Source organism: Pristiophorus japonicus, chromosome 21, assembly GCF_044704955.1.
Source record: "Pristiophorus japonicus isolate sPriJap1 chromosome 21, sPriJap1.hap1, whole genome shotgun sequence".
NCBI lineage: Eukaryota > Metazoa > Chordata > Chondrichthyes > Pristiophoridae > Pristiophorus > Pristiophorus japonicus.
In genome coordinates, this window is record NC_091997.1 from 3,208,493 (window position 1) to 3,225,556 (window position 17,064).

Consider the following 17,064-nt stretch of genomic DNA (forward strand, 5'->3'; position numbering starts at 1 on the left):
ATGATTGTTGTGCCTAATTAAATGGTATAATAACTGCAAAAGTTGTTCTGAGCGCATGGTTACAAAATGCTCTGCGGTTCCCGCCATAATCAGATATGTAATTATTTTTTAAAAATGATACATAGAACTAGATTGTGATTAATGATCGTGGATCACGATTCTCGCAAAAGGTTCATGACACAATTTTTGTGAGCCTCCCACAACAGTAAAAAATATGAAGGATATCTGCACCAAATCTTTAGATCACAATGAAAATATTTAGGTAGTTTGACTGGTGTTTTGCCTAACTGTTTGTCTGCATAACAAGTCACTGCACTCCAAAATAAAAATGTAATTCATCATGCAGAACACATCGAGATAGTCAATGGTATAAAAAGACATGAAATGCCAGTGCTTTTTCCTTTAATTATGGTTACATTCAGTGCATAACTGGAACAAAGACTTTATGAAGGTCAGACAAAGCTCCTCACGAATGGACAGTTCTGGACTTCGTAGTTACCCATGGCACATTTAACAAAAAGGTGCACATTTTCCAAGTCTTTGCTTATTATTTTTTCCTTTCTCAATGCAATTAAACAAACTTTTTAACTGCCCATTTAATTTCCCTGGGCTCACTGTTAGGGTGCGGGCATGACAATGCTCTCTGTCCTTTTTCTAGGTTTTTTCACCTGTATCCAGAAAATCTTGCAACCCCTTCCCCCTCCCCCAAATTTATAAACGGTTGTGCTGTTACTGCCACACGTACAACAAGGACTAATAGCTGGTTTTATGAAGATTGAAGGCTTTAACTCCATCACTGAGCAGCAATTCAGATTTTTAAAAATTAGTTCTGACATTTGGGCACAGTGTGAATTCTGTCTTTAATTTCAAATCGTACAATTTGCATTTTACTGCGAAGTGTGAAACTGGTCTTGGAAGGAAATACACTCATTTGTCATCTGCCAGTCAGTAAGCTACAAGTTTTTAGTAGCTCCGAGGTGGTCTATAAAACCCTATTTTATTTGGACCTATTCAACCTAGCACCTCTCCTCCCGCTTAAGGGATTGCCACTGTATTAGCCAAAGAGCTGTGTAATGGCTGAGATCCATGGAAAATGTTGGGTCCAACATGCCAGATGGCCAACTGTACACACAAAATTCTTATGCTTAAAATGTTTTGTGAAATAACTTAATTAGGAAAGCCCTTCAGTGCCAAGATTTCTAATTGTCCCAATATATTTAGTCCAAGCAGTACGAGAGCCAGTACACCCACCATATCATGAGAGGCATTCACCCAACTCAGCCATTATTATTGGCTGACGGAACAGCAACATTGGAAGATGTCAGGTCTCCAATGTGCCTTCCATCGTTCCCTGCACAGCAATCACTGCACTTTCAAAGTAATTTATTGAGTGTGGCATTAATATATTTTAATGTTATCAGGGGCTATATAAATGCAAGGATAATTTTTTTTGAGAAAATGTGCATCTTGGGAAAACAATGGATGGAGAAAATGAGGGAATAAAATTGTAAAATAAACCAGGGTCAAACTCAAAAGCTTCAGGTAAAGTTTTTTTTAAATTTAAGGGAGAAAATTATATTACTTTCTAAAATGCCTATTTGCTTCTCTATTTTATATTTTTTTCTTTACAGATAGCACTAACTGGTTGCCGAATATTAAGTAATTGCTCTGGAGAAGTCATTAAATTACTATAAGTCGTGTTTAACATGGAAGTAAGTGGACTACTTAAAATGCGTGATCGCTAAACTAGAGGACGTGATTACAAAATTGGTAGGCCTCAAGCAGGACACGAGAGCAGAAGGATTTTCTCCTCTGCAGAGTGTAGACATTTAGAATAAATTCCCATTAAAAACAGCTGATACTATATCAATTATCTCCTCTAAAATTGAGCTGGATGGTTAAGAAAGAGAGGAAGGATATAATAGACTATCAAATATTCTACCTGATCGGATAGCATCATCATCATAGGCGGTCACTCGAACGAGGATGATGAGATGTTTCAATGAAGAACCTGATGTTCCAGTCCTGAACTCCAATTGAGGGGGTGGAAGATGCCTGTGCGTGGATTTTTTTAACGTGTGGTGACCGTTGCACATCAGCCACCACACGGGCTTGACAGAGCTAGGCCTTTATCCAGAGGCAAGGGTTGAACCAGGATGACTGGAGACCTGCTCTGCTGCACGGATCTAGTGCGGCACATATCGCAGTGTGGGCAGGCTAGTGCTGCCCCTGGGCCCTCGGCTCTTCTGGGCCCCGTACCCTCATTCACCGCACCTCCGCCCACAATGTTCCAGGGCCCGGCGCTCCAGCTCTATTTATAGCCCTGACCTGCAGTGGTGTTCTCACACAGGTCGAGGTGGCCCACTGTAGGTCAATAGCGTGCAAGTGCTTAATGCATTCTTCTGAACTGCCTTTGTCTGATATTTCAGCATAGGCGTAAAACCATTTAAAATAAATTAATGGGTTAATTCCTCTGGTAAAATAGCAGACAAAGGAACTTCAGATGAACAAATGAAGTGTCTGATTACTACTTTAACACCGTGTAATTTCAACTCATCAAATTTCGGTCCTTTTGAGACCATGAGAATGTCATCTGTGGAGGAAAATGGAACAATGTTGATTGCAATCTTAGATTGATATCTTGGGAGTTTTCACTCAATTGCCTTTGGGTGTTGGAGAAATTTCAAAGAGTTTAACTTCTTGGCAGTTTTACCCATGGCTGTTGTTGATTGTCAAGAGCTTAATTAAACGGAGGCGAGTCCACATTAGTGGATAGCTGAAAGGATCAGGGTTGATCCTTTTAAAGCGAATTATCATGTAATCCTAAATGTTACTAAGGGAGATATCTGCAAATTTTTCATATCTCATAGTTGCACCACACATTACGCCTTCATTAGCACCAAGTTCATTTTCTATTAATCAACTTATCCCAAAAAAGGAGCTCTTCCACAGTTTAAATACACATCAAAAGATCATCTAGTGCATTATGGGTCTTTTGGGAGGGAATATGGAGGGTAGGGGGGCGGAGGGTCCGGGGCAGGAGAGACCGCAACTTTCCTCATGGGCCTCGGAGGAGCATCATCTGCGCCTCCTGGCCCCACAAAGCACATTTTGTGACGAACCTGGAGCGCCTCTTCATCCTCGCCACCAGCCGCTGCAGCTTCCCTGCTCAGGCCCCAGTTAAAATGGGGTCTTTTCATTCAATAGGGCCCTGATTCGCCTCATCCGCCTGCAAAAACTGGCAGGAAAGGGTTGAGTTTCGAGTGGGTAAGTACCTCCTCTTTCTTAACTACCAAACGGCCTGGTTTCCTCTGGGCTGTTAGGGTTAAAATCGACCCTTATGGTTTTACCATGACCATAGAAATTACAGATGGAGGTATTTTGGCCCATTGTGCCTGTGCCAACTCTTCAACTGGAGTTATCTACTCTAATCCTATTTTCCTGTATCCTCTTATATTCTTCCTTTTCAAATACTTATCCAATTCTACTTTAAGTAATTTTATCATCTCTGCTTCAATAGCCGATGGTAAATAACTATTTCTGTTGAAAATAATTCTTCTGGCTTCCACCTTCAGTTTTCTAACAATAATCCTCAATCTATGGTCACTTGGCCTTAGATCCAGTTAAATAAACAAAGCTATAAAACTGTTGAGAGACACAAGGGGAATTTTAACCTCAAAGACGGGTGGGAGGTTAGAGTAAGAAAACGGAATCCCAACCTCCAAGCCGCTCATTTCTGGTTTTAACACAGGCAGGACTGGGGAACGTGAAGCCAACCCGCTCCTAAGAGGCATGTCACCCATTTAAATATTATGAGGCTGGCAATGCCTCATGATGATCTAACATTACAAATTTAACTCTGGCTGGTTGGGCTCCCCAGACCTCAGGAATCCTCCAGCTAATGGCAGGTGAGGATTGCTGGATCCAGGAAGCAAGTGCTGTTCTCCCGGGTTTCCCAACCACTTTCTAGCTCCCCACCACTCCCAACCCGCCTCCAGATTAAAATCCAGGCAACAGGTACAGCTTTACATTGTTTTAATATATTATTTATTTTAAATTGTTCTAAAACTATAGGAGTCTTATATTGGGATAGTTCATAAAAAAAATGTTTCTTTACTAGGGATTGGACAGAAAATAATTTATTTTGTGTGCCCTGGGTAATAACGTGTTGGTCATTGAACCAACTCGAGGGAAAAACCTACTTGATCTCGTCCTCACCAACCTACCTGTCGCAGATGCATCTATCCATGACAGCATTGGTAGCAGTGATCACCGCTGTCATTGTGGCGATGAAGTCCCATCTTCATACTGAAGACACCCGCCATCGTATTGTGTGATACCACCACCGTGCTAAACGGGATAGATTCAGAACAGATCTACCAGCTCAAAACTGGGCATCCATGAGGCCTTGTGGGCCATCAGCAGCAGCAAAATTGTATTCCACCACAATCTGTAATCTCATGGCCCGGCTTATCTCTCACTCTACCATTACCATCAAGCCAAGGGACCAACCCTGGTTCAATGAAGAGTGCAGAAGAGCATGCCAGGAGCATACCTAAAAATGAGGTACCAACCTGGGAAAGCTGCAACACAGGACTCATCATCATCATAGGCGGTCCCTCGAACGAGGATGACTTGCTTCCACACCAAAAGGGATGAGTTCACTGATGTTTCAATGAAGGACCCGATATTCCAGTCCTGACCTCCAGGGGTGGAAGATGCCTGTGCGTGGATTTTTTTAACGTGTGGTGACCGTTGCACATCAGCCACCACATAGGCTTGACAGAGCTAGGCCTTTATCCAGTGGCAAGGGTTGAGCTAGGACGACTGGAGACCTGCTCTGCTGCACGGACCTAGTGTGCACACATATCGCAGTGTGGGCAGGTCCGTGCTGCCCTGGGCCCTCGGCTCTTCTGGGCCACGCAGCCTCATTTGCCTCCGCCACGATCTCTCATAGAAACAAAGAAACATAGAAAATAGGTGGAGTAGGCCATTCGGCCCTTCTAGCCTGCACCGCCATTCAATGAGTTCATGGCTGAACATGCAACTTCAGTACCTACTTCCTGCTTTCTCACCATACCCCTTGATTCCCCTAGTAGTAAGGACTTCATCTAACTCCTTTTTGAATATATTTAGTGAATTGGCCTCAACAACTTTCTGTGGTAGAGAAATCCACAGGTTCACCACTCTCTGGGTGAAGAAATTCCTCCTCATCTCGGTCCTAAATGGCTTCCCCCTTATCCTTAGACTGTGTCCCCTGGTTCTGGACTTCCCCAACATTGGGAACATTCTTCCTGCATCTAACCTGTCTAACCCCGTCAGAATTTTAAACGTTTCTATGAGGTCCCCTCTCATTCTTCTGAACTCCAGTGAATACAAGCCCAGTTGATCCAGTCTTTCTTGATAGGTCAGTCCCGCCATCCCGGGAATCAGTCTGGTGAACCTTCGCTGCACTCCCTCAATAGCAAGAATGTCCTTCCTCAGGTTAGGAGACCAAAACTGTACACAATACTCCAGGTGTGGCCTCACCAAGGCCCTGTACAACTGTAGCAACACCTCCCTGCCCCTGTACTCAAATCCCCTCGCTATGAAGGCCAACATGCCATTTGCTTTCTTAACCGCCTGCTGTACCTGCATGCCAACCTTCAATGACTGATGTACCATGACACCCAGGTCTCTTTGCACCTCCCCTTTTCCTAATCTGTCACCATTCAGATAATAGTCTGTCTCTCTGTTTTTACCACCAAAGTGGATAACCTCACATTTATCCACATTATACTTCATCTGCCATGCATTTGCCCACTCACCTAACCTATCCAAGTCGCTCTGCAGCCTCATAGCATCCTCCTCGCAGCTCACACTGCCACCCAACTTAGTGTCATCCGCAAATTTGGAGATACTACATTTAATCCCCTCGTCTAAATCATTAATGTACAGTGTAAACAGCTGGGGCCCCAGCACAGAACCTTGCGGTACCCCACTAGTCACTGCCTGCCATTCTGAAAAGTCCCCATTTACTCCTACTCTTTGCTTCCTGTCTGACAACCAGTTCTCAATCCATGTCAGCACACTACCCCCAATCCCATGTGCTTTAACTTTGCACATTAATCTCTTGTGTGGGACCTTGTCGAAAGCCTTCTGAAAGTCCAAATATACCACATCAACTGGTTCTCCCTTGTCCACTCTACTGGAAACATCCTCAAAAAATTCCAGAAGATTTGTCAAGCATGATTTCCCTTTCACAAATCCATGCTGACTTGGACCTATCATATTATCTCGCCGCTAATCTCTCACTGCTCCTCTGCCACGATCTCTCGTCGCTCCTCCGCCACAAGCATTCGCCGCACTTCCGCACCAAACATTCGCCGCACCTATGCCACGATCTTTTGCCACTCATCTCTTGTCACATCTCAGCCACGATCTCTCACCACACCTCCATCTCAATCATTCGCCGCACCTCCGCCACGATCTCTCGCTGCTCATCCGCCCCAACCTTCTCTCTCCTCCGCTGTGCCTGGGTCCCACCGATGCACCTGCCCACGCTCCAAATAGCGAATTGGGCCTTGATGATGTCACCCAGCTCGAAGCTGTTGTGTATTTGGAACGGCTTGCGCTGGAAGTTGTAGTGGTATGCCCACGATGTTGTAGGACCTGTGCATCATGGGCCACCCCGACCTGCGAGAGGACACCACCGCAGGTCGGGAGGATAAAAGTAAACACAGGACTACATGTATACTAAACAGCAGAAGCAGCATGCCACACACAGAGCTAAGCGATCCCACAATAAACAGATCAGATCAAAGCTCTGCAGTCCTGCTAAATGCAGTCATGCATGGTGGTGGACCATTAAACAACTAACAGGAGGAGGAGGTTCCATGAATATCCCCATCCTCAATGATGGCGGAGTCTGGCACGCAAGTGCAAAAGACAAGGCTGAAGCGCTTGCAACCATCTTCAGCCAGAAGTGCTGAGTGGATGATCCATATCGGCCTCCTCCTGAGGTCCCCACCATCACAGAACCCAGTCTTCAGCCAATTCGATTCACTTCATGTGATATCAAGAAGCGGTTGAGCGCACCGGATACAGCAAAGGCTATGAGTCCCGACAACATCCCGGCTGTCGTGCTAAAAACATGTGCTCCAGAATTAGCCATGCCTCTAGCCAAGTTGTTCCAGTACAGCTACAACACTGGCATCTGCCCAACAAGGTATGTCCTGTCCACAAAAAGTAGGACAAATCCAATCCGGATAATTGCCACCAGATCAATTTACTCTCAATCATCAGCAAAGTGATGGAAGGTGTCGCCAACAGTGCTATCAAGCAGCACTTACTCACCAATAACCTGCTCACTGACGTTCAGTTTGAGTTCTGCCAGGACCGCTAAGCTCCAGACCACATTACAGCCTTAGTCAAAACATGGACAAAAGAGCTGAATTCTGAAGTGAGATGAGAGCGACTGCCCTTGACATCAATGCACCATTTGACCGAGTGTGGCATCAAGGAGTCCTAGTAAAATTGAAGGCAATGGGAATCAGGGGGAAAACTCTCCACTGGCTGGAGTCATAACTAGCACAAAGGAAGATGGTTCTACTTGTTGGAGGTCAATCATCCCAGCCCCAGGACAACGTTGCAGGGCTTCCTCAGGGCAGTGTCCTAGGTCTAACCATCTTCAGCTGCTTCGTCAATGGAAGTATTGATGTTCGCTGATGATTGCAGTGTTCAGTTCCATTCGCAACTCCTTAGGAAAATGAAGCAGTCCATGCCCACATGCAGCAAGACCTGGACGACATTCAGGCTTGGGCAGATAAGTGGCAAGTAACATTCGTGCCACACAAGTGCAAGGCAATGACCATCTCCAGCAAGCGAGAGTCTAACCACCTCCCCTTTATATTCAACAGCAAATCCCCCACCATCAGCAACCTGGGGGGGGGGGTCACTACTGACCAGAAACATAACTGGACCAGCCACATAAATATTGTGGCTACAGGAGCTGGTCAAAGGCTGGGTATTCTGTGGCAAATGTCTCACCTCCTGACTCCCCAAAGCCTTTTCACCATCTACAAGGCACAAGTCAGGAGTGTGATGGAATAATTTCCACTTGCCTGAATGAGTGCAGCTCCAACAACACAAGAAGCTCGACACCATCCAGGACAAAGCAGCCCGCTTGATTGGCCCCCCATCCACCACCTTAAACATTCACTCTCTCCACCACCAGTGTACCGTGGCTGCAGTGTGTACCATCTACAAGATGCACTGCAGCAACTCGCCAAGGCTTCTTCGCAGCACCTCCCAAAACCACGACCTCTACCATCTCGAAGGACAAAGGCAGCTGGCGCATGGGAGCACCATCACCTGCAAGTTCTCCTCCAAGTTACACACCATCCTGACTTGGAAATATATCGCCATTCCTTCATCGTCGCTGGGACAAAAACAGCACTGTGGGAGTTCCTTCACCACAAGGACTGCAGCAGTTCAAAGCGGCGACCTTCTCAAGGGCAATTAGGGATGGGCAATAATTGCTGGCCTTGCCAGCAACGTCCACATCCTGGAACAAATTTTTTTTTTGAATCCCTGCTCCTAAATGGTGAGGCCTGAGACACCCCCGATATAACCTCAGGCCTCATTTTCATGAAGCGGACAACCTGCTGAATGTAAGATGCAGCTCAACCGGTGAATCAATGTTGAAAATCAGACCACTGTCACACTAGCAGCGGCCTTCAGGTAAGCGAGGAGGGGGGGTGGGGCGCGTGGGGAGGGCTGATCACTAGTCGGGAAGGTGGAGGGTGGGGAAGGTGATAGAACATTTCTGGCTTTGGGGAGTGATCGTTAGCCCGGGGCAAGGTAGGCAACGTTAGCCTTTGGGGGGGCGGGGGTGTAGAGCAGCCAGTGTTATTTTAATGCGGGGTCGGGAGAACACCTGCTCCATCCGTCTCCACATTGAGGTAATTATGGTCACCGCCTGCGGTTGTATCAAACCCAGAAGGTGGCGCACCAGCACCTTCTCAAGACAACAAAAAATGGGCAATAGGCGTCAACTTTGCCAGCAATGCCCACATCCTGAGAACATGTGTATTTGTATCACTCAACTCACCTGGGAAGGCTGGTCTTCTATATGGCAAATCGGTGTTTCCGTTCCTCTTGCCATTACTTTGTGAAGTGTTTTGGACACTTTGCACATAAAAGGCGCTATATAAATGGAAGAAGAATTTAAAAAAAATTACTTATACAAATTCCACGCACATCCGTGAAATTTTACATTCCTCTGAATGTCTATTTTTATGTTGTTGGGCTAGCAGGAATTGGTCTATGTACACACAATCATTTAAATTAGTCACTGTTATAGGATGCTCTCCGAAAATGAATTTGATTAAAAAAGACTTGCAATTATACAGCACGTTTCACAATCTCAGGATGTCCCAAAGCACTTTACAGTTAAGTACTTTTTGAAGTGTAGTCATGGTTGCAACGTGGAAAATGCAGCAGCCAATATTCCACACAGCAAGCCCCCATAAACAGCAACATGATCATGACCAGCTAATCTGTTTCAGTGGTGTTAGTTGGCCAGGACACCAAGGATAACTGCTGTTCTTCGAAATAGTGCCACAGGATCTTTCATATCCACATAAAAATGCTGACAGAGCCTCGGTTTAACGTCCCACCTGTAAGACGGCTCCTCCGACAACGAAGCACTTCCTTCAGTACTGTACAGGAACATCAGTGTAGATTATGTGCTCAAGTCTCTGGTGTGGGACTTGAATCAACAATCTTCTGACTCAAAGACAAGAGTGCTACCACTGGAACACTCTAAATATTAAGGTATATTCGAGCTTGGAGACTTAATATTGCAACGCTCAATGTTCTTTTCGGCCACATCTTTCAGTATAACCCTATAAATAAAGCCGCTAGCAAGTGTTGACAATTTTTGACTCTTCTATTAATTGACCTGACAGGTTGACATTTGCTTCTTTCGACCTAATCACTGGTAACTTCTCTCGTCGCTCCAAAGGAGGCAGGCTCTGCCCCCACAAATACATTAACAGTGAAATTCATTTTGGGAGGGAGGGAAGAACGAACTTGCATTCATATCGCACTTTTCTCAACCTCAGGATTTAAAGCAAAGAGCTTTAAGCCGTTGAAATACACTGTGGCATAACATAACCAGAGATGTCTCAAATGCTGGAAATGCTCAAAAAAAGGAAGATTGCATGGTATGTCAACTCTCATCGACCCCAAATCCTCTCCATCACCGCAATATAGCCCAACTCCACCCCTCCCGTCATGGCCTCGCCCCTCCCTATCTCTAGCCTTACAACACCACCCCCAACCCCCAAAAATCCCTGTTCTACTGAAATAAAACAAATGCTGGAAATACTCAGCAGGTCAGGCAGCATCTGTGGAGAGAGAGAGTTAACGTTTCAGGTCAATGATCTTTCGTCAGGACTGGAAAAGGTTGGCAATGTACCGGTTTTAAGAAAGGACAGAAGCAAGGAAAGGCAGGGCAGGGGTGGAAAGAACAAAAGGGTAGGTCTGTGATGGGGTGGATGGTAAGGAGGATTAAATGACAAAAGGGATGATGGTGCAAAGCGAAAGGAGATGGTAATGGGACAAATAAAGAAACACAAGATGGGTCTAGAGGAGATGTAAATGGAAATATCAGAATCTTCAGAAACAACTGCCATCTGAAAGAATGGGGGCAGAGGTTATGATCTGAAATTGTTGAACTCAAAGTTGAGCCCGGAAGGCTGTAAAGTACCAAACAGAAAGATGAGGTGCTGTTCGTCGAGCTTCATTATAAAGTGAAGAAGGCCGAGGATAGAGGGGTCAGAGCGGGAGTGGTCCAGAGAATTAAAATGACAGGGGACCAGAAGCTCGGGGTCACGCTTCCAGATGGAACGAAGGTGTCCCGCAAAGCGATCACTCAATCTCCGTTTGGTCTTCCCCAATGTGGAGGAGACTGCATCGTGAGCAGCGAATACAGTATCATCATCATAGGCAGTCTTTCAGGGTCGAGGATGACTTGCTCCCACACTAAAAACTCAGGTGACTGATGAACTCATTTTAAACGTTGGTAGATGCCCATGCATGAATTATTTTAATGTGGGATGGCCAGTGCACACCAGCCACCACACAGGCTTGACGGAGCAAAGTCTTGGTCCAGTGACAAGGGGATCTAAGACGACTGAAGACCAACCTCCGCCGCATGTGCCAATGCATACACACAAACTCAAACATAATCCTACTGTCCTCCTTCCTTCCTTCCCACAGGACCTCTCTCTCCGTGGAATTCATAGTCCGCAATGGGAACCTCACGACCTCACAGCCTCGCTATTGGTCCGTGCTGCACCTTCCCTTGGTCTTGTTCACGCTGCTCCACCTCTGGGCTCTGACCTCTCCACTCCTCTGTGCCTCGACAGTCCTCTCCTCATCGATCCCGACCTCCGGACCTCACCGCTTCCGGCCTCCGCTGCATTGTTGATTCTGCTGCTGCGGTGGCTAGCTTTTTTTGATTTGCCCACCACTCTAGCCTCGCGCTCCAAATTGCTCCTCTGACTGTCCCAATAGAATACAGTGTACTAAATTGAAAGAAATACAAGTAAATCGCTGTTTCACCTTGAAGGAGTGTTTGGCTCTGGAATTGGAAAGGCAGGAGGTAAAAGGGCAGGTGTTGCATCTCCTTCGCTCGCATGGGAAGGGGAGTGGGTGTTGGGGGTGACAGAAGAGTGGACAAAGGTGTCATGGAGAGAACGGTCCCTTCGGAATGCTGAAAGGGGAGGGGAAGATGTGTGGCATCATGCTGGAACTGGCAGAGGACGATGGGGGGCAATTTGAGGACAAGGTTCTGGGAGGGAGGGGAAGCGGCGAGAGCAGAAGTGCGGGGAATGGAACGGACACGGTCGAGGGCCTGTCAACCATGGTGGTGGGGAAACCTCGGTTGAGGAAAAATGAAGACATATTGGAAGCACTGGTATGGAAAGTAGCATTGTCTGAACAGATGCGATAGAGACGGAGAGAAAGTGTAGTCAAGGTAGCTGTGGGAGTCAGTAGACTTATGGTGGATATCAGTCGATAGCCTAGCCCCAAAAATGGAGACAGAGAAGTCGAGAAAGGGAAGAGAAGAGTCGGAGGTGTACCATGGAAGTAAGGTTTATGAAATTCTTCAGTTCAGGGCGAGAACAGGAAACCAATACAGTCATCAAAGTACCAGAAAAAGAGGTGAGGGAGTGGACCCGAGTAGGACTAGAATAAAGAATGTTACACATATCCAATGAAAAGGCAGGCATAGGACGGACTCATACAGGTTCCCATAGCAACATCTTTCATTTGGAGGAAGTGAGTGGAGTCAAAAGGAGAAGTTGTTCAATGTGAGAACAAGTTCAGCCAGGTGGAGGAGTGTGGTGGTGGATGGGGACTGGTTGGGCCTCCGTTCAAGGAAGGCCATCCTGGTGGGAGATGGCGGTGTAGAAGAATTGGACGTCCATATTGAAAAGAAGATGCTTAGGCCCAGTAAACTGTTAAAGTGGCAGAGGGGATCGCAAGAGTCGCAGATGTAGGTAGGAAGAGACTATAGGGAGAGAGCAAAAAAGTTGTGATAGGAAGAAATCAGTTCCGTGGGGCAAGAACAGGCTGAAACGATGGGTCTACCTCGGCAGTCCTGTTTGTGGATTTTGGGAAGGAGGTAGAAGCGGGCTGTATAAGGCTGGGGGCCTATGAGGTTGGAAGCTGTGGTGGGAAGATCTCCAGAGAAGGTGGTCAATGACAGTCTTGAAAACAATAACTTGATGTTTGGTGGTGAGATCATGGTCCAGGGGGAGGTAGGAGGAGATGTCAGAGAGTTAGCGCTCAGCCTCCGCAAGGTAGAGGTCAAGTCGCCAAACAACAACAGCGCCACCCTTCAGCAGGTTTGATGACAAGGTTAGGGTTGGATCTGAGAGAAGGGAGTGCTGCAGGTTCAGAGGGAGGTAGGTTAGAGTGAGTGAGGGGAGCAGAGAAAATGAGATGGGCGAAGTCACACCGGCAGTTTCCAATGAAAAGATCTAGAGAGGGCAAGAGGCCAGAGCGTGGGGTCCAGGTGGAATGAGAATTCTGAAGACGGGAGAAAGAGTCCGCTGTGGGGGGCAGAAGACCCCTGGCCAAAGAAGTGGGCACGGAGGAGAACGTGACAGAAGAAGAGCTTAGCGTCGTGCCGAGCTCGAAATTCATCGAGATGGGGGCATTGCATTGCCTCTGGTCTCCTGTGTAGTCCCTTTACCCCAATCATTAGCCATTAGCTGCCTAGGCCCCACACACTGGAAATCTCTTACTAAACTCCCCTCCATGTTCTCCTTTAAGGCTCACCTTAAAACCCATTTCTTTAAGGTCACTCCTCCTAATATCGCCTCATCAAGGTCTGATATGGTCTACGTGAAGCGCCTTGGGATGTTTCTCTATGTTAAAGGCGGAATGCAAATGCAAGTTATTATTGATTTATATTTCTCAAGTGTCTTATCTGGCATATTCAGTTCCACACACAATGGATTTATAATTACAATCAAGAACACTAAATATTCACATAATACATACAAAGTAGCAACTTTTTCTGTAACTTACTTCTAAAAGAGTAACAATAAAGATGTTGCATCACAACATAGATATTACTTTATGTTCTAAAATGGTTATAATTTTCATTTCCTATATCATGCAGCAACTTTCAACAAAAACTGCATCAGAAAGCACCATTATGGTCTCCCCAATGGCTCAGCAATTTTATCCAACATGTACAAGACCAAATAGTGCAGATGCTGGAACGAGGATTCCCCTCTACCGCATTTGACATGGCCCTCAACCGTGTCCATTCCATTTCCCGCACTTTGCTCTCAACCCTTCTCCTCCCTCTCAGAACCACGATAGGGTTCCCCATGTCCTCACCTTTCTCTCCACCATCCCCCACCTTCAATGGATCATCCTCCACCATTTCCACCACCTCCAGCGTGATCCCACCACCAAACACCTCTTCCCCTCCCCTCTACTTTCAGCATTTCGAAGGGACCGTTCCCTCCGAAACACCCTGGTCCACTCCTCAATCACCTCCCAACATCCCTCCTATTCCTATGGCACCTTCCCGTGCAAATGCAGGAGATGCCTGATTACCTCCTCCCTTCCCAGCATCCAGGGCCCCTAGCACTCCTTTCAGGTATACAGCAATTTACTTGTACTTAGTGCATTTTAGTACACTCTATTCGCTGCTCTACAGTGGCGAGACCAAACGCTGATTGGGTGACCGCTTTGCGGAACACCTCCGTTCAATTCACAAGTGTGATCCCAAGCTTCCGGTCGCGTGTCACTTTAATTCTCCGCTCCACTCTCATTCTGACTTCTCTGTCCTCGGCCTCTTACACTGTCCCAACGAAGCTCAACGTAAGCTCAAGGAACAGCACCTCATCTTTCGATTAGCCTCTTTACAGCCTTCTGGACTCAACATCGAGTTCAACAATTTCAGACCATAAACTCACATCCCATTTTTTTCAGACGGCAGCTGTTGATGATTCTACCATTCCCATTTACATCCCTTCTACTCCTATCTTTTGTTTCTTTACTTGTCTAATTACCATCTCCTTTTACTTAGTATAATCATAACCTTGCCTTCTGCCTTCCACCCCATCATAGACTTTCCCTTTTGTTCTCCCCACCCCCCTTCCCCTCTTTCCCTGCCCTTACTTAAAACCTGTTACATCTCTAACTTTTTCCAGTTCTGATGAAAGGTCATTGACCTGAAACATTAACTCTGTTTCTCTCTCCACAGATGCTGCCTGCCCTGCGGAGTATTCCCAGCATTTTTTGCTTTCATCCAATATGTAACTGAACCATAAGAAACAAAAAACATCCCAGTTTAGTTTCTCCTGTTACCTGGTCTGAGCCAAGACTTACAACCACTTATAAGTGGCCTTGGCATCCGGGTAAGGGAGGGGAAAATCAGTTTTCCTGATTTCTATTCAGTGACTTATGCTGGAAAGTGTAGTCATTGAGTGAGAAAAAGATCAGACTTGGGCGCATGTCTCCCATAGTTAAAAAACCTGCCAGCACTCTTCGTCAAGGATCGCATATGAACAATGGCCATTTGGGTGAGGAATTAAAGGATGTCCAGCACCCAATGCCCTCAGGAGAAAAGGAGAAGGGAAAACAATTGCCAGAGAAAATTGTCAACAAAAGCACAATGCATGTTGGCATCCTCACTGCTGGCATAGAAAGCTGAACAATGGCATCTATGAAGCTCAGAGCACAGTGTAGGAAATAGAAGAAAGCTCTATCCTGGAATGTGGACACATTTAAGGTCCTGAAATAAGTCCATAGATGCTGTTATAGTCCCATTTCCAATTTTAAGTGTACAACATTGGACCAAGGAGGAAATATAGACCAAAAAACAAATTGTACTGATGGTATTTTCTCTCGCATTGTTTAATGCAATTTGTAAATATTATATATTTACTAAATGAGTTAGTGACATTCAGTTACCGAGCATCAATATTGCACCAACCTTGGTTTTCATTTTATTAATCTTTGCAATCATATTTAATTGGAATGTCAAGCGTCTGCTGAATATTTAGACATATGAATACATTGAACATCCGATGGGATTCAGATATTTAATCATCTTGGAATTCCTCGTCTCCAAACCTTTGGCAGTTAGAAAATGCTCGAGCTTTTCTTTTTCTACTTATGGTATCACCTGAACTTCCGTCTTAGAATTTAGAATGACTGCAATGTTTCCTGAAAAATCATAATTGTCAGTCCTTACTGTGGATGTTATTAGGCATCAACAACTTGCACTGACAGCAGATAGTCACCGTGATGTTTAAAAATGACCCCAAAATGCAATGAAAACACTGCTGTGTACTCCATAGCATAATTATTAAAAAATAATCAACTTTTAAGGTTTATAATCTCATTTCAAGATTCAGAGTGATCTGAACCTCGAGATTATTGCTTTGCAATCACTGCCAGTTATCCATTATTCTGTACACAATCACTCCTTGTTTTCCATTATTAGCAATATTTTATATTATATAGTCTAAATTGTAATTCTACGGAAGAAATTGCAGTTGTGTATTTCCCTTTTATATGAAACTTTTTTTTTTCTTGCTCACTTCAGCCAAATTTATCTCTGGGGAATCACAATAACGCAGGCCTGATGCAATGTGTCGTGTGACATAATCATTTATTTTAAAAATTGTAACCAAGAAAATAAATCAAAAGCAACCTCTGGATCTGACTGTTTCTCTACACACAGGATTGGAGCAGCAGTATCATAGTTTAATAGAGAATCAAAAAGCATGGACACAACATGGCAGCTTCTTGCCTAATGAGGCCTTTAACTCCTTGCTACTACAATGTCCCTTGTGTGTGGATGTGTGTCTGGCACGCAAGCAGAACCACAGCTGCTCTAAACCACATCCTAGCATAAAATGATTTTGGAGCCAATCAAGGAGTGGTTTGTGATAAGGCACTAGTCATTGTATAGTTGGGGACTTGGTTATTTTGATGTTGATTATACGGTGTATACATTCAGTTTTAAAGCTCTCATCACTGCTACTTTACCTCGCAAGGTAAGTCTCAGATTGATTGGGCCAACTTTCCTCAATGGCTTTAGCTCCATAGAACAGTGGAGTTCAGCTCTAGAATCTGCATTGTGTTGAGTTAGAATTAGTTCAGTCATATTTGATTCCTGGAAACATGAATAACTCCCGGATGAGAGAGAGGAAAAAAGAACTGTACCTCTAGGTCATGGCTGGAGAACCCTACTTCTACTTCCCAACTAGCCAAAAGGTAAATCATTATCTGTGTTTGGCCAGACTACAATACCCTACCATTGCAAGTAACAATAGCATATTTATCCCGCGCCTCCAATGCTTTTTGTGTTTGTTTTTCTGCTTCCCTCACACTTTTAATCATTTGTGCATACATATCGCAGTGTGGGCTGGCCCGTGCTGCCCCTGGGCCCGACCGCCTATGATGATGATGAATCAATTGTGATGAGTTGCAGGTATTTCTTTAACCCACTGACGGACATCATCTTTATCATAAGTATGT

At 45.3% G+C, this 17,064-nt stretch overlaps 1 protein-coding gene across 11 annotated transcripts in view; it reads right to left on the reverse strand.

Moving 5' to 3' along the window:
- raraa (retinoic acid receptor, alpha a) overlaps positions 1–17,064 on the reverse strand; it is a 634,542-nt gene that overhangs the window by 557,221 nt on the left and 60,257 nt on the right. The window contains exon 1 of one of the 11 annotated variants that reach the window (XM_070864264.1): positions 13,336–13,424. The exons of the other annotated variants lie outside the window; for them this stretch is intronic. The gene's annotated coding sequence lies outside the window, so the exon portion shown is untranslated. Of the gene's footprint in view, positions 1–13,335; positions 13,425–17,064 lie in introns of those variants that run through there. 11 annotated transcript variants of the gene reach the window in all.